Here is a 22,203-nt window from a genome sequence, read left to right as displayed (position 1 = left end):
GGGTCATAGAGGATCCTGCTGTGATGTATGTCGGAGAGTGTTTTGCCTATGTTCTCCTCTAAGAGTTTTATAGTTTCTGGTCTTACGTTTAGATCTTTAATCCATTTTGAGTTTATTTTTGTGTATGGTGTTAGAAAGTGGTCTAGTTTCATTCTTTTACAAGTGGTTGACCAGTTTTCCCAGCACCACTTGTTAAAGAGATTGTCTTTAATCCATTGTATATTCTTGCCTCCTTTGTCCAAGATAAGGTGTCCATATGTTTGTGGATTTATCTCTGGGCTTTCTATTTTGTTCCACTGATCAATATTTCTGTCTTTGTGCCAGTACCATACTGTCTTGATGACTGTGGCTTTGTAGTAGAACCTGAAGTCAGGCAGGTTGATTCCTCCAGTTCCATTCTTCTTTCTCAAAATAGCTTTGGCTATTCGAGGTTTTTTGTATTTCCATACAAATTGTGAAATTATTTGTTCTAGCTCTGTGAAGAATAACGTTGGTAGCTTGATTGGGATTGCATTGAATCTATAAATTGCTTTGGGTAGTATACTCATTTTCACTATATTGATTCTTCTGATCCATGAACATGGTATATTTCTCCATCTATTAGTGTCCTTTTTGATTTCTTTCACCAGTGTTTTATAGTTTTCTATATATAGGTCTTTAGTTTCTTTAGGTAGATATATTCCTAAGTATTTTATTCTTTCCGTTGCAATGGTGAATTGAATTGTTTCCTTAATTTCTCTTTCTATTTTCTCATTATTAGTGTATAGGAATGCAAGGGATTTCTGTGTGTTGATTTTATATCCTGCAACTTTACTATAGTCATTGATTAGTTTTAGTAATTTTCTGGTGGAGTCTTTAGGGTTTTCTATGTAGAGGATCATGTCATCTGCAAACAGTGAGAGTTTTACTTCTTCTTTTCCAATGTGGATTCCTTTTATTTCTTTTTCTGCTCTGATTGCTGTGGCCAAAACTTCCAAAACTATGTTGAATAGTAATGGCAAAAGTGGGCACCCTTGTCTTGTTCCTGACTTTAGAGGAAATGCTTTCAATTTTTCACCATTGAGGATAATGTTTGCTGTGGGCTTGTCATATATAGCTTTTATCATGTTGAGGTATGTTCCTTCTATTCCTGCTTTCTGGAGAGTTTTTATCATAAATGGATGTTGAATTTTGTCAAAGGCTTTCTCAGGTAATCATGTGGTTTTTATTTTTCAATTTGTTAATGTGGTGTATTACACTGATTTGCGGATATTGAAGAATCCTTGCATCCCTGGGATAAAGCCCACTTGGTCATGGTGTATGATCTTTTTAATGTGTTGTTGGATTCTGATTGCTAGAATTTTGTTAAGGATTTTTGCATCTATGTTCATCAGTGATATTGGCCTGTAGTTTTCTTTTTTTGTGGCATCTTTGTCAGGTTTTGATATTAGGGTGATGGTGGCCTCATAGAATGAGTTTGGAAGTTGACCTTCCTCTGCAATTTTCTGGAAGAGTTTGAGCAGGATAGGTGTTAGCTCTTCTCTAAATTTTTGGTAGAATTCAGCTGTGAAGCCGTCTGGACCTGGGCTTTTGTTTGCTGGAAGATTTCTGATTACAGTTTCAATTTCCATGCTTGTGATGGGTCTGTTAAGATTTTCTATTTCTTCCTGGTTCAGTTTTGGAAAGTTGTACTTTTCTAAGAATTTGTCCATTTCTTCCACGTTGTCCATTTTCTTGGCATATAATTGCTGATAGTAGTCTCTTATGATCCTTTGTATTTCTGTGTTGTCTGTTGTGATCTCTCCATTTTCATTTCTAATTTTATTGATTTGACTTTTCTCCCTTTGTTTCTTGATGAGTCTGGCTAACGGCTTGTCAATTTCATTTTCCTTTCAAACAACCAGCTTTTGGCTTTGTTGATTTTTGCTATGGTCTCCTTTGTTTCTTTTGCATTTATCTCTGCCCTAACTTTTAAGATTTCTTTCCTTCTACTAACCCTGGGGTTCTTCATTTCTTCCTTTTCTAGTTGCTTTAGGTGTAGAGTTAGGTTATTTATTTGCCTTTTTTCTTGTTTCTTGAGGTGCCTATATTGCTATGAACTTTCCCCTTAGCACTCCTTTTACAGTGTCCCACAGGTTTTGGGTTGTTGTGTTTTCATTTTCATTCATTTCTATGCAACTTTTGATTTCTTTTTTGATTTCTTCTGTGATTTGTTGGTTATTCAGCAGGGTGTTGTTCAGCCTCCATATGTTGAAATTTTTAATAGTTTTTCTCCTGTTATTGAGATCTAATCTTACTGCATTGTGGTCAGAAAAGATGCTTGGAATGATTTCAATTTTTCTGAATTTACCAAGGCTAGATTTATGGCCCAGGATGTGATCTATCCTGGAGAAGGTTCCGTGTGCGCTTGAGAAAAAGGTGAAATTCATTGTTTTGGGATGAAATGTCCTATAGATATCAATTAGGTCTAACTGGTCTATTGTATTGTTTAAAGCTTGTGTTTCTTTGTTAATTTTCTGTTTAGTTGATCTATCCATAGGTGTGAGTGGGGTATTAAAGTCTCCCACTATTATTGTGTTATTGTTAATTTCTCCTTTCATACTTGTTAGTATTTGTCTTACATATTGCTGTGCTCCTATGTTGGGTGCATATATATTTATAATTGTTATATCTTCTTCTTGGATTTATCCTTTGATCATTATGTAGTGACCTTCTTTGTCTCTTTTCACAGCCTTTGTTTTAAAGTCTATTTTATCTGATACAAGTATTGCTACTCCTGCTTTCTTTTGGTCCCTATTTGCATGGAAAATCTTTTTCCAGCCCTTCACTTTCAGTCTGTATGTGTCCCCTGTTTTGAGGTGGGTCTCTTGTAGACAACATATGTAGGGGTCTTGTTTTTGTATCCATTCAGCCAGTCTTTGTCTTTTGGTTGGGGCATTCAACCCATTTACGTTTAAGGTAATTATTGATAAGTGTGATCCCGTTGCCATTTACTTTATTGTTTTGGGTTCGAATTTATACACCGTTTTTGTGTTTCCTGTCTAGAGAATATCCTTTAGTATTTGTTGGAGAGCTGGTTTGGTGGTACTGAATTCTCTCAGTTTTTGCTTGTCTGTAAAGCTTTTGATTTCTCCTTCATATGTGAATGAGATCCTTGCTGGGCACAGTAATCTGGGCTGTAGGTTATTTTCTTTCATCACTTTAAGTATGTCTTGTCATTCCCTCCTGGCTTGGAGAGTTTCTATTGAAAGATCAGCTGTTATCCTTATGGGAATTCCCTTGTGTGTTATTTGTTGTTTTTCCCTTGCTGCTTTTAATATTTTTCTTTGTGTTTGACCTTTGTTAATTTGATTAATATGTGTCTTGGGGTGTTTTCTGAAGCAGAAATCTTTAGAGTGGCCAGTCTTGGGAAGGAAATTGTCAGTGTCTTCCCAGGAGGAGCCTGTGATTAACCACAAAATATTCCCTCCTTTCTAGGAATGCACCTCTTAAAAGCTGGCTAATTGTTTACATTAATTAATACGACCAACCTACACATCATATTAAAAGGTAGAGATATTACTTTGCCAACAAAGGTCCATCTGGCCAAAACTATGGTTTTTCCAGTAGTCATCTATAGATGTAGGAATTGGACAATAAATAAAGCTGAGCACCAAAGAATTCATGTTTTTGAACTGTGGTGTTGGAGAAGACTCTTGAAAGTCCCTTAAACTGCAAGGAGCTCAAACCAGTCCATCCTAAGGAAAATCAGTCCTGAATATTCATTGGAAGGACTGATGCTAAAGATGAAACTCCAATACTTTGGCCATCTAATGCAAAGAACTGACTCCTTGGAAAAGACCCTGATGCTGGGAAGGATTGAAGGCAGGAGAAGAAGAGGATGACAGAGGATGAAATGGTTGGATGGCATCACCAACTTGATGGACATGAGTTTGAGCAAGCTGCAGGAGTTGGTGATGGACAGGGAGGCCTGCCGTGCTGCAGTCCATGGGGTCACAAAGAATTGGACACGACTGAGTGACTGACCTGAACTGAGTTCGTTTGAAAATACATTTGTAGAGGTAAGATAGCTGGCTCATGAGTACACCAGACAGAGTGGAAACAGAGGAGATGTAGATGGGTTGCTGATGCCCAGGGTCACTTTTGAAAGAGGTGTAAGGATAACACGGTCCTGCCCCTGAGTTTACAAGTGAGGATGTTGAGACCATACATTTGAACTAACTTGCAGCAGTCACCTGCCTTGTTAAGGAAAGTGTGAGTGCTGGAAGCCAGATTGTGTGATTACAGTCTCACTCTTTTTCAGGAGCCATGAATGTCTTCCTTTAGACCATATCAAAACTGGGTAAATAAACAAAGGAATGAATGCATTCAGACTAGGAATGCAAATTATGTTCTATACAGTTAATTTCTCTTTGGTATTCTTTAAATGTTTTCTTATTTTTAAACCACTTGAAAAACCAGTTCACAGATACAATTCCTTTTTTTTATTTGTTTACATTGCCCTAACCTGGATCCAGTGGATCTTAGGATAGATTCTGACAAGACTCCACAAACAGGCATTTTCAATGAAGCCTTGCAGCTTCATTTGACAAGAAGCTCACTTCCTCTTTGCCTTTAGACCCCTGATCTGGGGCCACAGGGGACTCCTCTTCACTCTCTGCCCCACAGACTCCTGTGCAGACATCCCAGATGGGCGACAGTTGGGCCACCCCCTCCCCTTGAAACAGAGCAGGACCCTATGGTTCTTGCCCACCTCCCCAGCCATGTCCTCAGCCTGCCTTCTGTCTGTAGAAAGACTTTAGACAAAGAAAAAGTTTAATCAAAGAACTGAGAAAAATGCAGAAACAAACGAAAAGAGACCAGTCATTAAGCATAGTTAAGGACCTTTAGTTCCTCTTCAAAGGCTGTTGTATAACATTCTGAGACATGTCCTGTGAGCTGTCTTACGGCTACTGAAACCTCCACCAGGTGGAAAAGTTAACTACATGATGACCAGACTGTAGCCATGACATAAGCTGGCACAGTTCCAAGAACTAGCCTCAAAGAAATGGGAACAAACCCACCCTGGAACTGAAGACTAACTGTACTTTAAATAATCACGATGACGCTGATTGGGCCACCAATGACAGATGTGCAGTTTCTGCATGTAGCCTCCTCCCCATTTATAAAAGCTCTTGCCCCTTGACTCGACAGTGATGGGGAGCTGACCTTTGGACAGGCATCTGCCCTCCCTCTCCCCCCAGGTTGCTGGCCTCTGAAATAAAGCAAATTTTCCTTTACAGCATCCTTGCCTCTTTATTGGCTTTTGAGCATTGAACAGGAGGACTGCCACTTCCAGTTACAACCTGAGAGACTTGGTATAAAGATTTGGACTTCAGTTCAGTCAGTCAGTTCAGTCGCTCAGTTGTGTCCAACTCTTTGCGACCCCATGAACCGCAGCACGCCAGGCCTCCCTGTCCATCACCAACTCCTGGAGTACACCCAAACCCATGTCCATTGAGTCAGTGATGCCATCCAACCATCTCATCCTCTGTCATCCCCTTCTCCTCCTGCCCTCAATCTTTCCCAGCATCAGGATCTTTTCCAATGAGATTTGGACTTGACCTGCTACGAAACTACAAAAGCACCTTCCTAAAATCAAAAATTAGCTTAAAAAGATAAGCATAAGGAAAGATACTAAATTAGGATGATCAGGCAATAATAATCTCTTTTTAAATTACTGTAAGAAGCTTTAAAAAGTGTTGGATATTTTGATGGACATATGATAAGGAACTTTCACCATGGAAATTTTTTTAATTTCTTCCTCTTATTTTGTTTTTAATTTTAAATGAAATCTAAGATAAAAATGTTGTGCTATAAGATTTGTTTAAATTATGGTAATCATTTGATTAATTAAATTACTGCTTGTATGATAAGATCCTCATTAATCCATGCGCTAACATCTCCTTAAAAGACTTTCCACAACCAATTGTGAAGTTAGTCAAAATGCTATAAATATTAGGTCAGATATTTGCAATAACTATGTCATTCTCTGTGTTTGAAATTGCTTAAGGGATCCATACCGAGTTAATAACAATTTAATATGTTTCAATCACCATGTTTGAAGAAGTGATCAAGAGAATTCATTCTAGTACACAAAACTTGTGTTTTTTGTTTTTTAAACTTGTGATTTAAAACAGTAAAAAAAGAAAAACATCCAATCTTTCAAAAATATGTCAGAGGATAAAAGGATCAGAAACTACTGGAGACAAAGAACAAGAGAAAACTTGAATTCAGGGTCTATGCAACCCCGGAGGCAATGCTTACCTGTAGGTTGAGGACGTGTGTCTTGATGAGCTCATCCTGCCCTGGAGACAGAAAACCAGCTCCCTGAGAGCTCTGGGAAGGCTAGTAGGTTACATGACAGCCCCCATGTAAAGCCGGCTTTCCATAATGGTGACAGCATCAGTGGGTAGGCCAAGAGAATTAAGTAAACTCTGTCACAGGTGGAGGCAAGGAACGCTTTATAAGGCAGGCTTGCCTCAGGTTGAAGCAGCAGAATGAAAGAAAACACCCTGCTGTGTATCGTCGTGATCATAATCCTGTACTCAGGAGTTTAGTAACACATTTACAGTCCCAAAATTATAGCCCCAAGTCTACCCACTACTTTTTTATTTTAGACTTCACTGGGTTTTTTTAGTGCAATTTTAAGTTCACAGCAATTTTGAGTGGAAAGTATAGAGATTTCCCACACACCCTCTGGTCCCACCTACTCTCAGCCTCCTCCATTATCAGCGTCCTCACTGGATGGGACACTTGTAACTGTTGATTAACCTGCAGTGACATGTCATGATCACCTAGAGTCCACACTTCAAGCTCGGGTGACTCCTGCTATTGTGCATTTTGAGAGTTTGTTTCTTTTCTTTTATATTCCCCAGTTTGTTTTATTTTATAGATTCTGCATGTAAGTGATGCCATAAGCACTTGTCTTTCTCTGTCTGACATATTTAACTAAATAGGATGCCCCCCCAGGTCTCCCATGTTGTTGTAAATGGCAAAATTTTATTCTTTTTAATGGCTGAGTAGTATTTCATTGCATGTATATGTGTGTGTATATATTTATGTATGTATATGTATACACACACACACACACACACACACATCTTCTTTATCCATCCATCTGTTGATGGACATTTAGGTAGTTTCTGTATCTTGACTATTGTAAATAGTGCCGCTGTGAATGCATGGGCAGTGGGGTACATGTGTCTTTTCAAATTAGAGTTTTCACTTTCAGACGCATACCCAACAGTGGAGTTGCTGGATGGTGTGCTGGTTCTATTTTTAGTTTTCTGAGAGACCTCCATACTCTTCGTGACAGTGGCTGCACCAATTTACATTTCCCCAACAGTGTGAGAGGGTTCGCTTTTATCCGCACCCTCCCCAGCATTTACTATTTGTCAACATTTTACTGATGGCTGTTCTAAGTGGTGTGAGGTGGTACCTCATTCTGGTTTTGATTCTCATTTCTCTTAACTGGTGATCATGAGCATCTTTTCATGGGGCACCTCTGTCTTGACTTGTCCTGTGACTCCAGCCTTTACTTGGCATCACTGGAACAGCTGCCAACACAGTGAAAAAACAAATGACATACAAATAAGAGTTTTAAATAGTTTTCACCATGTAAGGATTTGGGATACAACCTAGGATCTGTGGGCCATACTTTAGAATCTCTAAAATATGCTATTGTCTAAATATCACCACCAAAATTTATTATACAGATAATAGGATTATGGAAACATTTCCATAAACAGTGAAACCATATCTGTTGAATCATTACTGTCATTTACTGCAGAATACTCAAACCTTCTGAAAAGTCATTTGCTATCTGACTCCATTGTCTATTTTTATTCTATATTGCTTTATATTCTTGTTGAGAGAGCTGGTATGGACCAACTGAAAACCAGTGATACATCTATATCAAGTGAATTAATACTTGTCTTATTTAATTCCTGAACTAAAATGGGCTCATCAAAAAACACTGCCATTTACTTTGAGTTTTAAAACCAAAGACTGATGTTTTGGTAACACGTTTTCTTGTTGGATTGTGACTATGTTTGGTTAACCTCACGATCATCATCAAGAGAAACCTTCAGGTCTGGCTTGCCATCAGTGCTTAATGTACTCCAAACCAACAGAAAGGAAACCTTGCTGCCATGCACGTAATTATTTGCCACTGAATTTGTTCAGTACGTCTGTCCAGAAATAACAGAGAGATCTTTGTTTAAATGGTTATTAACCAGACCCCCCAGGTAGCTAGTGTGTACCATGATTTCCCCAAATAGCTGCAAGTAAGGTACATTTTATATCTTTACTTTTTTAACTCCATGACAGTTGTGCTTTTTCTGTTGCTGAAATCAGTTAAGGAAAGTTGTTATTGCAACAGCACAGTTAATGAGTTAGGCAGATTTTCAATAATAATAAAATCTGCCATCAGGTGAATGATAATGTAAGCATCATCCATCAGCTTCCTTGGATATAAAAAACAAAAGAGATATAAATCTAGGGGTGAGATACAATATAGTCCACATATACATCATATTTATGACCATATATAAAGTCAACAGATGATTGTAAATATGGTCTTCACCCCCTGATCTGAATAATTCATGCATTTAAATGTTTATGTTAGCTTCCCTGGATCTTAAAACTCATATTTCAAACTATTTTAGTTCACCTTTAAAGAAAACAATACAGAACATGCAGAAAAGTAAGTTTTATGTTAATCTTTGCCCAGAAAGATCAGATTAACCCTTCGCTTCCATCACCTAAAATTCTCCACTTCCGCTTGTTCACAGCTGTCTCCCTTCAGGCCTTTTTCCCTTAGAGTCTTTGTGCTGCCTTGTCCAGCCCCACAGGCTCTGAAGTAAGAATTCTCAATTCACTCCAGTTCCACTATTGCCACAGTTCCTCCTAAATTTAGTAGGAAACCGCTTTTTACCTACAAAATGATGACTTTTTAATCCAAACCCAAAATAACCTTGTAAAGTTTTTAAAGAAGCCCTTTCACCAGCACCGTTAGTCGCTATTCAAAGATCAGTCTTCCTGAAATCACTCAGTGGTTCGCAGAGGACATAGCTGCTTATGTTGTGTAACTGGGCCATCTGTCCTACAACAGCAACGTGAGAAAGGCCCTCAGTGCCATGTTGCAAGACCGCTTTACATGCAGAGTTTGCAACAAAGTCCTTCAAACGTGACCACCCCAAATCCCACAGAGATGATAAACTCACAAAAACTCACGGGCCATTAAGAATGCATCCTTCTATGTCACACACTGCAATCGCTCTGTAACACACATGCTCTGGCGCCAGGAACCTCTCTTGAGTGGTGGGTATCTCTGACAATAAATGTGGGGTCACTTTGGCTTTTTCTGAAGCCAGGTCATGCATCTGGCTCCTTTTGATCCTGGGGTGGCAGAGACCCCTCTGTGATCTCTCACTCTGCCTTGCTTCTTTTAACTTATAATCGTTATTTTGTTTTTTGTACAAGTAGGAAGTTCACATATATCTCTATATAATAGCATCACCACATTCTGAACCACTTATTCTGGGCCTCTGGAATATAAATGACAGCCTCATCTTTGAACATATTCCCTCATATCATCACGCAATTCATCACCCATGAATTATATGAAACTACAAAACTGAGGAAACATCACTTACATTTGTGTCCACCAGAAGGTGATTGGAAAGCTTCACCTTCGCGTAGTTTTATACGTGCTCACCAGCACAGCAGATGCAAACCATTAGCACACATCGTTCCATAAATAAGTTTGATGGGAGCGTCCGCCAGTCCCCAGTCAGCGCCGAGACGTGGAACAGTGAGGAAAGGCGAGCAGGACAACCCGAGCATGATTTCTGAGTTCCTTTCCATTCAGCCGACAGTTCTTTGAGAGTGACCTGCTGCAAACCTGGGCCTGGATCATCTTTGAGCGTCTTTCTGGGCAGTGGCCAACTCACCAAGTGCCATCAGGGGTTGATCTCATGGTCCTGACCCAGCTTCCAGGTCCCACAGTGCAGGGTTGTCCCCATAATGAAAGCCTGGCTGTGACCCCAAGGACCCCAGTCATCACCTGTCGAGTGAAGCAGCCACCTGGGGAATCTGGCTGTGAGCTCACTACTGATAGCACACTCCCCAGACATGCTTCATGAGACTTGATGCCACAGTGACGTGAACACCGATCCCACATCTGCAGGCCGAGTCTGGCTTTCAGAACACCTGTTCTGTTAAATTATGGTCATAACTAGACTTTCCGTTTTATCTGACTCTGGACCCACTTCCCATCCCCCAAAGATAGAGCCTATGAAACCCTTAAACAAGGCACTTTGCTGAATCACAAAATGTTATTTGCTTCTAGGTTGTTTTTTTTTTAATTTCACCACATTAAAATTTTATTTTCAGTTTTATGATTGGACATTAAGCATTTTCCAAAGCCTAATAAATGATTTTATCTTGTTTTTGATGCACAATTCACTAGAGAATATTTTATGAAAATTTTTCAAAACCCATTCTTGTCTTTTGTCTACTTTATAACTGTCTGAATTTAATGTGGTTAATTTAAAAACCATGAAGTGAAACTATGGTGCAGGCCATAATTCCTTGAATTTCATGGTTCTCTTGGATTCTTTTAAATGGTGCAAAGTTTTATTCAGCTCAATAAACACATAATGAAGTTCTCCCTTTGTAAAGTCCTACTCTGGGCTGCGGACACAAAGATGGACATGATGGATTCTTGCCTCCAGACGAAGCCAATATGATTCAGGACTCCCCATTCTCATAACCAGAAGCCAGTTACTAATAATTATAACTAATAATTATTAGTAATTCAAGATGCTCTCCCTGCTGAGGTGCTGCAGGGGCTGCAAAAGCGATTCTTAGACTCTGCTTGGAGGGCTCAGAGCCACTGGCACAGCGAGGAACCACAGATCCGGAGCCCAGGGGAGGAAGGAGCCCCACGCTGATGGCTGCTTCACTCTGAACTCATGTACCAGTTCTGGGCAGGAAAGTGTGAAGGTGCAGTTCTGCTTCTGAAGGTCAAGAAGAGGGATACAGGCCTGCAGGACTGGGGTCAGAGGTGACTTCCACCCCACACAGATTGGGTACCAGAAAGTTGCACCCTGAAAACAAAAATGAACTGAAAGAACATGTATTTGCAGGGCTTAGAGTTCAGCATTAAAATAGCTCAGATTTTGAAATTAGATCCCAGGTGACTGCTGCTTCCAGGAGTCTGGCTGGATCAATCGTAAAGATCCTTTGATGGGAAAAAGCAGCCGAGTCTTTCATTTGTTTATTCAAACACTTTTGTCTGTGAAACGTGAGTAGTGTTGCAGTGGACATAAGGGCTAGTATGTCCTCAAGATCCTGATGTCATCTTTTGCATAAACACCCAGAAATGGAACTGCTGGGTCATATGGTAGTGTTTTGAATATTTTGAAGAATTACAAAATAAAAGTTAAAGAAACACATTCCAGGCTTTTTTGAAATTCTCTGATAAATATCTATCAGAAGGTTGATTATCTTTTTAAAAATCCTTGTCAAGTTATCTCAAAAATTCATCAACATTTTGATTCAATTAGCATATCATGAGAGGAAAGCAATTTGAGCACCTCTTTTGACTTCCCTGGTGGCTCAGACAGTAAAGCATCTGCCTGCAATGCGGAAGATCCGGGTTCAATCCCTGGGTCAGGAAGATCTCCTGGAGAAGGAAATGGCAACCCACTCCAGTATTCTTGCCTGGAGAATCCCATGGATGGAGAAGCCTGGTAGGCTACAGTCCATGGGGTCGCAAAGAGTCGGACGCGACTGAGCAACTTCACTTTGAAGGGCTTCCCTGGTGGTGCTGTGGTAAAGAATCTGCCTGCCAATTCAGGAAATGTAGGTTCAATCCCTGGGTTGGGAAGGTTCTCTGGAGAAGGAAATGGCAACACATTCTAGTTTTCTTGCCTGGGAAATTCCATGAACAGAGGAACCTGGCGGGCTACAGTCCACGGGGTGGCAGAGTCAAACACAACTGGGTGACAGCATGACAACAATGCACTTAAGTTAATAATAGTGTGTGTGTTAACGACGCATCAAGATTGGTTCATCAGTCATAACAACCTCATCTCATCAATGTGAGATGCTAGTAAGAGGAGGAACAGGGTGGGGTGAGGTGAGGGGGTCTATGGAAACTGCACTTTCTGCTCAGCTTTTCCACAAACCTAAAACCGCTCTAAGAAATGAAGTTTATTCATTAAAAATAGGCTTTAAGGACACAAGCAAGGCATATTTTACACATGTGTAAAGAAAACCAAGTGAACAAAGAGCTCACAGGTCAAATGAAACATCTCAGAGCTGAGCAGGCATCTCTCCAGTCTGCAGGTTCACAACTTGAAAGTGAGATTCAAAAGCTCCAGCCAAAACTTCAAATACAGCCTGAGCTACATGAGGAATGCATAATGCAACGTTGCAGAAAATCCACCAAGAAGGAGAATAGAGGAATAGAGGAGAAACTTGGGAATAGAGGAGAAACTTCCCAGAGAGTGTGGGAGTGTCAGCCCTGCCCATCCCCAGGAAGATGTCGGAGACCTGGAGGAGCCAGGGTCCTACTGCTCTCCACCGAAGCCAGTGTATCCCGGGAGAAAGGGGCTTCAGCAGGTTGCTTGGCAGCCTGGGGACTGAGAGGAACCCCAGAAAGCTAAGAAAGCTGTCATGACATGGGGAGCATGGGCTCTAGCCACGGTGACATTCCCTTTTCCCCAAGCTACTTCCGGTTTGGCGACTGAGGGAGCACACCCATAAGGGTGATGGTCACGGGGTCATCAGGGCAGGAGGAGGCAGGCTGAGCCCGCCCACCTGCAGCGGGGCACCTCCCAGACTTTCTCTCCCTAGAAGGAACCTTGACTGACCTCTTTATATTTTAACTGCTGCCAGTTCATGGATGCCCCATTGGCTCTTAGGATAATAGATCATAATTCCTCAGAGAGTGTTTTTCAAATGCAGATGATATTTATTAACTTCTTACAAATATGTCAATTCCACTTGATTGGACTCCCTTGAATTAGTGTGAGTATCAGATAAAAGGTTGACTCTTATGTAAACCATGACTGAAGTTTGGCCTGATCAGGTGGAGATATTTGTGTGCTACAGAACATTTTAGAAATCTGTAACCTTGATATTTATGTCACTAAATTCTGGTGGGTTAAAAACAAATCAAGACATCACCCCCAGCTAGGCTTAGTAATATTTTATTGGTTTTGTACTGAATTCATACATTGATTTGGTGGCATTGGAAATATTTCTTTCCTGTTTGGTAGTTTTGTTTTGTTGTTGTTGTTTAGTCCCCAAGTCATATCCAACTCTTTGTGACACCATGGACCGCAGCACACAGACATCCCTGTCCTTCACTATGTCCTGGAGTTTGCTCAAACTCATGTCCATTGGGTCGGTGATGCCATCCAGCCATCTCATCTTCTGTCTTCCCTTCTGCTCCTGCCTTCAGTCTTTCTCAGCACCAGGATCTTTTCCAGTGAGTCTACTCTTCGTATCAGGTGGCCAAAGTATAAGAGCTTCAGCATCAGTCTTTCTAATGAATATTCATTAGAATATTGATTTCCTTTAGAATTGACTGGTTTGATCTCTTTGTTGTCCAAGGGACTCTCAAGAGTCTTCTCCAGCACCACAGTTCAAAAGCATCAATTCTTCTGCACTCAGCCTTCTTTATGGTCCAACTCTCACATCCATACATGACTACTAGAAAAACCATAGCCTTGACCAGACAGACCTTTGTCAGCAAAGTCTGCTTTTTAATATGCTGTCTAGTTTTGTCATACCTTTCCTTCTAAGGAGCAAGTGTCTTTGAATTTCTTGGCTGCACTCACCATCTGCAGTGATTTTGGAGTCCAAGAAAAGACTGTCACTGTTTCCACTTTTTCCCCATCTATTTGCCATGAAGTGGATTGAGACTGGAAGCCATGATCTTAGTTTTCTGAGTGTTGAGTTTTAAGCCAGCATTTTCACTCTCCTCTTCACCTTCACAAGTGGCTATTTAGATCCTCTTCACTTTCTGCCATTATTATATGCAGAGTGGTATCATCTGCATATCTGCTGCTGCTGCTAAGTCACTTCAGTCATGTCCGACTCTGTGCAACCCCATAGACGGCAGCCCACCAGGCTTCCCTGTCCCTGGGATTCTCCAGCCAAGAACACTGGAGTGGGTTGCCATTTCCTTCTCCAGTGCATGAAAGTAAAAAGTGAAAGTGAAAGTGAAGTCATGTCTGACTCTTAGCGACCCCATGGACTGCAGCCTACCAGGCTCATCCATCCATGGATTTTCTAGGCAAGAATACTGGAGTGGGGTGCCATTTGATATTTCTCCTGGCAATCTTGATTCCAACTTTTGAGTCATCCAGCCCAACATTTCTCATGATGTACTCTGCACATAAGTTAAATAAGTAGGGTGACAATATACAGCCTTGACGTACTCCTTTTCCTATTTGGAACCAGTGTGTTGTTCCATGTCCAGTTCTAACTGTTGCTTCCTGACCTGCATACAGATTTCTCAAGAGGCAGATCAGGTGGTCTGGTATTCCCATCTCTTGAAGAATTTTCCACAGTTTATTGTGATCCACACAAAGGCTTTGGCATAGTCAATAAAGCAGAAATAGATGTTTTTCTGGAACTCTCTTGCTTTATTGATGATCCAACAGACGTTAGCAATTTGATCTCTGGTTCCTCTGCCTTTTCCAAATCCAGCTTGTTCATCTGGAAGTTCTCGATTCACATACTGCTGAAGTCTAGCTTGAAGGATTTTGAGCACTACCTTGTTAGCATGTAAAATGTGCACAATTTTATGTTGTTGAGCGTTGCCTTTCTTTGGGATTATAACTAGTTGTTGTTATTTCATGTTGGATAGACTTCTTATGTAGTCAAAATAAGAGTGTTTGCCTTATGGGGAAAATGGAAGAAAAAAAGGAAGGAGAAGACAATGTGTAATTCATGGCATGTCTATATTTGTGGTCATGAACTGAGGCTCTAGAAGGATTTATATCAAAGATGAGCTGTGCTCAACTCTGAATGTTGGAATGCCATTTCATCATTTTATTTTTATTGCTCATCTTAATGTCCTAACATTTTTAAGGTTGAAGCATTGAAAAAATTAGGTAACTATTTTATTCAAACTTCTCCTTGTCTGTTTTCCTTAATATCTATACTCTTAACTGAGTTTCCAAATCATAAATGTAAGACATGAAGGAAGAACAGAATGTATATGACAGAAATTGAGTATTTTGGAGTGTGGGGGCAAAGTCGAGCTGTCTTCCAGCCCATCTCTCAGGAGGTCTGAGTCCACATCAAGGGCATCAGCATAAGTCTATGGACACCGGGGACCACCAGCTGATCTGTGCCCTAGAAATATGCCTTTTTTGTACTTGTTAATTGTTTTTGGAACAATCAAGAGGAAGAAGACAATTTGGTGTGTTGAATCTACATTTATGCAACAAAAAATAGTTTGTCATTATCTCTTGAGAAGTGTGTTAGTCAAATTGAATGCCAGGCTCATACGATAATCAACAAGGACTTAAATTAGCCACATAATTTAGATCATTGTTGTTTTAATGAAAATAATATAATTCCCACATATAACAATGCTTCATTTAACTGATTTTGGTAACTGAAAGAGTTCCACAAAAGTGAAATCTCTAGGTAACTAAAATGTGTGCTTTAACAGCAAAATCTGTGTCACTTTAACCATTTCGTATCTGCTTTCTGTTCTGTTATAAGCTTCCCTGTTGTACCATTTAAATCAATAAGCATAAACATGATTCCAGTGTTTCGGGATGACTGAGAACCATTGATGTTAGTATGAAAATGTCTAATGAACTTCAAACAATTCTGACATCCACAATAAGAATATAGAGGACACAGCTCAAAATGGTTGTGCTGCTTTACAAATTTCTATGACCCTGTTCTGATTAAGACCCTGTTAAGACCCTGTCCCTGTTCTTAACTGTTTCCTCCCCAGGTTTTAACATTTCTTAGTATGCATACCTAAGGACATGATTTCCAACAGCCTGATCCCAGTGCCCTTGCTCCGGAGCCACATGCAGCGTGGGTATCTCCTTGGCTGAGTTACAGCCAATTCTAAAGTGACATAGAGGCACCTTACTGAAACCTAAGGACATGATTTCTGAATGCACGCAGCCCCTCCCAGTGGCTCCTCCCCACCGTGCTCCTCTCCCGGGCGTGCTCCTCTCCCCACCATGCTCCTCTCCCGGGCGTCCTGACTCTGCTGTCCATCAGAAGAGGTGCCGTCATGCGCCGGCAACTCCACCTCCCTCCTGCTGTATTTCAGGGACACACGAGTCCTCGCTTGACCAGTTGACTGACCTGGCTGAACGCACTGAAAGATATGCTTTATCTTTCTCAAGATTTTGTTAATCTTTACGTAACTGTTCACCACATTGCTGCATGTCTGTCCTGCCTTTTTGGGCTACTCATCCTGGGAGGGTCCCTTTGACCTTCCCATTGGTGAGTTTCTTCATGAGTAAAATCTCCTGACTTTTCACCAGCATCCCCAAGCCCTGAGTCATTTGGCTTCCCAACCAGTGTTGATGTCTTTGATTTTAAAGCTCAGACTCAGAGACCAGGATTTGAAGATCCCCAAATACACTGGAATCACCATTTCCAGAAAGTGACCCTCAGCTCTTTGACCTTGGAAATAAGCAAGAAACCTCACCCAGCCTTGAAGTCCAGGCCATGAAGACCCACTGTCTGGGGTCAAAGCATCCCTTCCTCCCTTCCTTCCCTCCTCCCTTCCTCTCACCACCATAAAAGGGAGGACACAGGACAACTGCACATACTGTTATGGGGCCCCCTGTTCTCATCCTTCCACCATCAATGGAGGGGTCATCGTTTGCTTCCCTGGTGGTTCAGTGGTAAAGAACCCGGTGCCAGTGCAGGAGACACAGGAAATGCGGGTTCAATCTCAAGGTCTGGAAGATCCCCTGGAGGAGGAAATGGCTACCCACTCCAGTACTCTTGTCTGGGAAATCCCATGGACAGAGGAGCCTGGCGGGCTACATTCCATGGGGTTGCAAAGAGTCAGACACAACTAAGCAACTAACACTTTTTCTTTTCTTTAGCTTCTGAAGGCTCAGCCAGCTTGTGCTGCAGCAACAGTGCTGAGTTGTTTGGGAGCAAAAGAGGTTAAGAATCAACTCCTATAAAACACATTAAACCTAAAGCCTAGAGCCCTGAGGGGTTGCTGACTGCCAGGAGTGGGGATTAGGGTTGGGTCTCAGGGACACCGTGCAAATTAGGTTCACAGTGATCAACTGGGACATCCTGGAATTTATGGCTATTTAGTATATTAGCATCTAACAGTCCCCTTGCTGCACCACAGAAAAGTATTTCCCCTAGAGAAGTAATTATGAGAAATTGTAACCATAGCTGTACAAGCACAAAAACATTCAAGTATGAATTTAAAAAGCAGCACAGGTCACCTTCACATGGTGTCATCATTAAAACTGAAACAGCCAGGTACATTTTTTTAAACATAATGAGTCATTCAGTTAGGCAGGATGTATAAATTCTGGAAATCTGCTCTAGAAAGTAGTACCTATAGTTAACGGTGCTGTACTGTACGGGCTTCTGAGGTGGTGAAGTGGTAAAGAACCCGCCTGCAGTACAGGAGGCACAGGTTTGATCCCTGGGTCGGAACAGCCCCCTGCAGGAGGAATGGCAGTCCACTCCAGTATGCTGACCTGGAGAGTTCCATGCACGGAGGAGCCTGGGGTTGCAGAGTGGGGCACAACTGATGGAGCATGCACGCACACACTTTGATGCACTCGCTGTACATTTACTTGGTTGTTAAAAGGTGGTGAGAGTGAGTGTGAAGTCGCTCAGTCGTGTCCGACTCTTTGCAACCCCGTGGACTGTAGCCCGCCAGGCTCCTCTGTCCATGGGATTCTCCAAGCAAGAATACTGGAGTGGGTTGCCATTTCCTTCTCCAGGGGATCTTCCCAACCCAGGGATCAAACCCGGGTCTTCTGCATTGCAGGCAGACGCTTTATCCTCTGAGCCACCAGGGAAACCTAAAGTTAAAAGGTGGACCTCATGTTAAATGTTCTTATTACATAAATCAAAACAAAGTGAAACCAAAACAAAGAAAACCCACTAACTCCGCTGGCCAAGTTTTGGTTTCAGTGTTGCTCATAAAAGTTCCTTCATTCACTCAAGTATTTGTTGAGAACCTCTACTTTATATAATTCCCTAAGCTTTTGTGCTTTCATTTGCTTTTCATTCTTATTTCAAGTTGTCAGAAAACATTTATTCTATTCATTCATCCAGCAAATATTTATTAAAATATTTCCTAGTTGCATGCAACTAACCTAATTGGTCATATGCTCTTGTATTTTTTTCATTTCAAATACATTCATTCGGCAAATACTTTTTGAGCCATACTCCATAATATATTGTGTTATAGGGTACAAAAAGCAAAGATAAATCAAACCCTTTCTCTGTTCTAAAGGCTGACTAGTGTAGGAGGGTGACATTTACGTGAAGACCTATGAAGAACATTTGTCTCTGCAAAGTTTTATAGATGCACTGAAGCCAGGAGGAACCTGCTCAGGCGTGGTTGTGGGCTGTGATCTGCTTGCTCACAGAGCTGAGGGCATTGAGTGATGGGAGATAAGACTGGGTTTGTAAAGGGGTTTACAATGGAAACAGCCCTGTCCCCATAGACAGGGAGCACTGCTGGGTGTCTTTATCAGAAAGGGACAGAGTGAGCATTATGCTTTTGCCGCATGATGTCTGTCCCATTGGAGCAGGCTGAGCTCTGGGAGCTGGTCGGGAGGCTGTTGACGCAGCCCTGGTGGGAAGAGACAGAGCCTAACCTGGGAGGAGAAAGTGGGGGATGGGGCGGGGCACACAGAGACCCAGATCCTCGGCACAAGTGCCCACCTGTGCTGCTTTGGGGTAGAAAATCTGGGTGAGTAACCTATGGGGAGGACGATCAATCTAGTTCTGAACATACCAAGACTGTGGCAGGTTAACATGCACACAATACCATATATAAAATAGATAACCAGCAAGGACCTACTGTGTAACACAGGGAATTCTACTCAATGTCTCATAGTAACCTATAGAGGAAGAGAATGTAAAATAAAACTATATGTGTGTGTGCATCTATATATATATACATACGTGTGTGTGTGTGTGTGTGTGTATACATATATATAGTTGAATCACTTTGCTATACACCTGAAACTTAACACTGTAAATCAACTCTAGTTCACAAATAATATATATATATATATGTATATGAAATTTATATACATATGTATGTATGTATGTATATAAAGACTGTAACAGTTGTGAGTCAGCCAGGCAGATGCAGCTCACATGTCTTGCTGTGCGCAGGAGATAGATGTCGATCGGATGCAGTGGGAAAGATGGAAACCATGTCACTAAATTCTGTGGAAAATCTTTGCATTGGTGTGACTCTAGTTCAGACAGTCCACAGTATCCCTTACGGCCAACGTACTAGCTCTAGACCTACAGGCACCTGCCAACGGTGTGTTCCTATAAACCAAAGCTTCTTGAATCCCCCACACCTGTTTCTGAATCTTCTCAAACTCACCACCCAATTGTCGGGACCAGTGTTTAGATGCCACCCCTTCCTTTCCTGCACTCAGCAGACCCAATCCATTCAGAGAAATTTTCTGTTAGTTTTATTGCAGATGTGTGTCATCTCCACCCAGCTGACTTCGCAAACGCAGTCCCATCTGCCTCTGCACTCTTCCCTGCCGGGCTCACCGCACTCCTGGCAGCTAGTGATGTTTCCCCTCCTGACATCCGCCCTGAACACAGAAGCCAGGGGTGCCAACTCGTCCTTCAGACCTTCCATCAATGTGGTGCCACGCCCCTGCTGAAACTCGTTCACTGTGGGTTTTCCTCACTCTTGGAATAAAATTACCTCCTCTCAGCTCAGGCTCCTCTCCCCCTGCCCCATCCCCAGCTCCCAACTTCCCTCCTTCCCCCGTGTGTCAAGGTCATGTCTCCGTGGCAGTGTCATGGCTGGTCTATTATCCACTCTGGTCTCAGTGAGAATGAGTGTTTAGAGAGATTCTCCTCGGGTGCCCTGTTGGCGATCACACCCCATGCCCTCCCCAGGACCCCTGTTTGTCATCCTCCTGTTCCTTTAGAGGACACGCACCGCTGCCAGCTTCTGCTGGAGATGCCCTTCCCCCTCCCTTGTTCGTTCCTGAGCACAGACTCTGGGCATCTAGAAAAATGAGTGAACTCTAGCCTCCACATGAGTCCTCACCTGTATGCCTGAGCATACAGAAGTCTGTTTTATACCATACTATATATTATACTTTTGCTAGAAATCAACCTAACAAGCAAATAAAGTAACAGGAACAAATAAGCTGACTGCTAGATTTGAGTGTTGAATGTTAAACAGTATTAAATATTAAGTAGCAGATTATATAAAAGTGTATGAATATATATATATACACAAGTGATCAATCTTAAATATACAACTACTTAACTATTCTAGCATCAGAACTAGCTTGCACTCAGAACAACAGGCCATCACAGCTTCAGCCCAGCATCTGGGCAGGTGAGGGATAGACCTGGAGCTTTGGAGTGTGACTTCCACCCACTGTGGGATTCTGGGCACAAGGTGGGCTTCTCGGGGGTCACACGCCATGTGGTGTGGATGACACCAGGAGGACTTCGTTAGTGTGCCCTCCCAGCGTGGGCCCACCCGGCGTTCAGTCAGAGCGCTAGTCTGTCTTCATCCCTTTGCCACTGCTCTTCTTTCTCCATGTAACTTAATAAGACTCTCCTTTATATTATCAGGTCACCAACTCTAGATTTAAATATTTAAAATATTATGGTAGAGAAAGCACAATTAAAGAAGGGTGTGACACGGGAACTGAGTTTTTGTCCTTCCTTACAGACAGAGACAAAACCACTCTTCTTGAGCTTTCCTTTGAAACTGTATCCTGTATTTATGTTTTTTGCCTCATCATTTGTGCCTCATCTAGCACACAAAAAAATTTATAAATCCACTCTGTTATGTTGCTTAGTGGCTCATTCGGAGAAGGAAATGGCAACCCACTCCAGTGTTCTTCCCTGGAGAATCCCAGGGACGGGGGAGCCTGATGGGTTGCCATCTATGGGGTCGCAGAGAGTCAGACACAACTGAAGCAACTTAGCAGCAGCAGCAGCAACAGCAGTGGCTCATTAAGTGACTGCATCAATATTTCCCCTTGGAAAAGGAAAAGTATTTTTAAAAACTTAAGCCCACCATTGTACTCCATTGGCCAAAAAGTCCATTGGGGGTTTTTTTGTAAGCCATTTTCGTGGTGTGAAGGCCACAAAATCCCAGAATCTGCCTTCTACACGCTGGAGTCAGGAAAGCCAGGGGTGCTATTCAGTCCAAGTTCAAAGGCCTGAGAATCAGGGGCCAGTGGTGTAGGTCATAGCCCAAGTCCAGGAGCCCCCAAACCAGAGATTGGGTGTCTGAGGGCAGGAGACGGATGGTGCAGCTCATGCAGAGGGAGGGAGTTCTCCTCCTTCCTCCACTTTCTGGCTCTGTGCAGCCCTTAGTGGGCCGGGTGATGCCCAAACACATTGGGGAGGATCATCTTCATTAAGTCTACAGATTTAAAGGCTAATCTATTCTGAAAACATCTTCACAGACCCACCCCAAAATAATATTTTCCCAGCTATTTGGGCATCCCAGTCAAATTGACACATAAAATCAACCTTCACACCATCAAAGCACATGAACTTGATCCGGGTAGCTTCTGCCTGGAGCACTACAGCACAAGGGAAAGTGAGATTATGAGGAGTGCAGTCCTCCTGGGGGCCTCATGCAAAGATTGGGGTCAAGAAGAGTCAATGGGCTACAGTTCCGCTTACAAAGCAGAGAATCTGAAGATGTGGTCTGGGTGTGTGAACTTCCCCACAGCGCCCAGTTCTGCCTGGGGACCAGGACTGGCGGCCCCTGTGAGGCTCCAGGAAGCAGCAGCTCTGATGGCTCTCGTGTGTCTTCCGGGACAAGGCCAGACCTCAGAGGAGTGGGTGAAGCTCAGAACGTGAACGTAAAACCAGATCAACTGGAAAAGAAACAGAACCTCCCTGCTCCAGGCCCTCAGGTTCTGAGCAAAGGAGATGCAGGAAGGAGGCGGATTA

At 42.1% G+C, this 22,203-nt stretch overlaps 1 long non-coding RNA gene across 1 annotated transcript in view; it reads left to right on the top strand.

The window, feature by feature from the left end:
- The window catches only part of LOC147343407 (uncharacterized), a 62,809-nt gene extending 42,384 nt beyond the window's left edge, over positions 1 to 20,425 (top strand). Inside the window, exon 2 of the long non-coding RNA XR_015156492.1 lies at positions 19,726 to 20,425. This is a non-coding gene — a long non-coding RNA (uncharacterized LOC147343407). The remainder of the gene's footprint in view (positions 1 to 19,725) is intronic.
- Positions 20,426 to 22,203: the final 1,778 nt, after the last annotated feature.

The sequence above is a fragment of the Bos grunniens genome, chromosome 27, assembly GCF_055505025.1.
Source record: "Bos grunniens cultivar Pamir isolate PY7600 chromosome 27, Bosgru_T2T1.0, whole genome shotgun sequence".
Taxonomy (NCBI): domain Eukaryota; kingdom Metazoa; phylum Chordata; class Mammalia; order Artiodactyla; family Bovidae; genus Bos; species Bos grunniens.
This window is presented reverse-complemented; position numbering and strand designations above follow the sequence as displayed.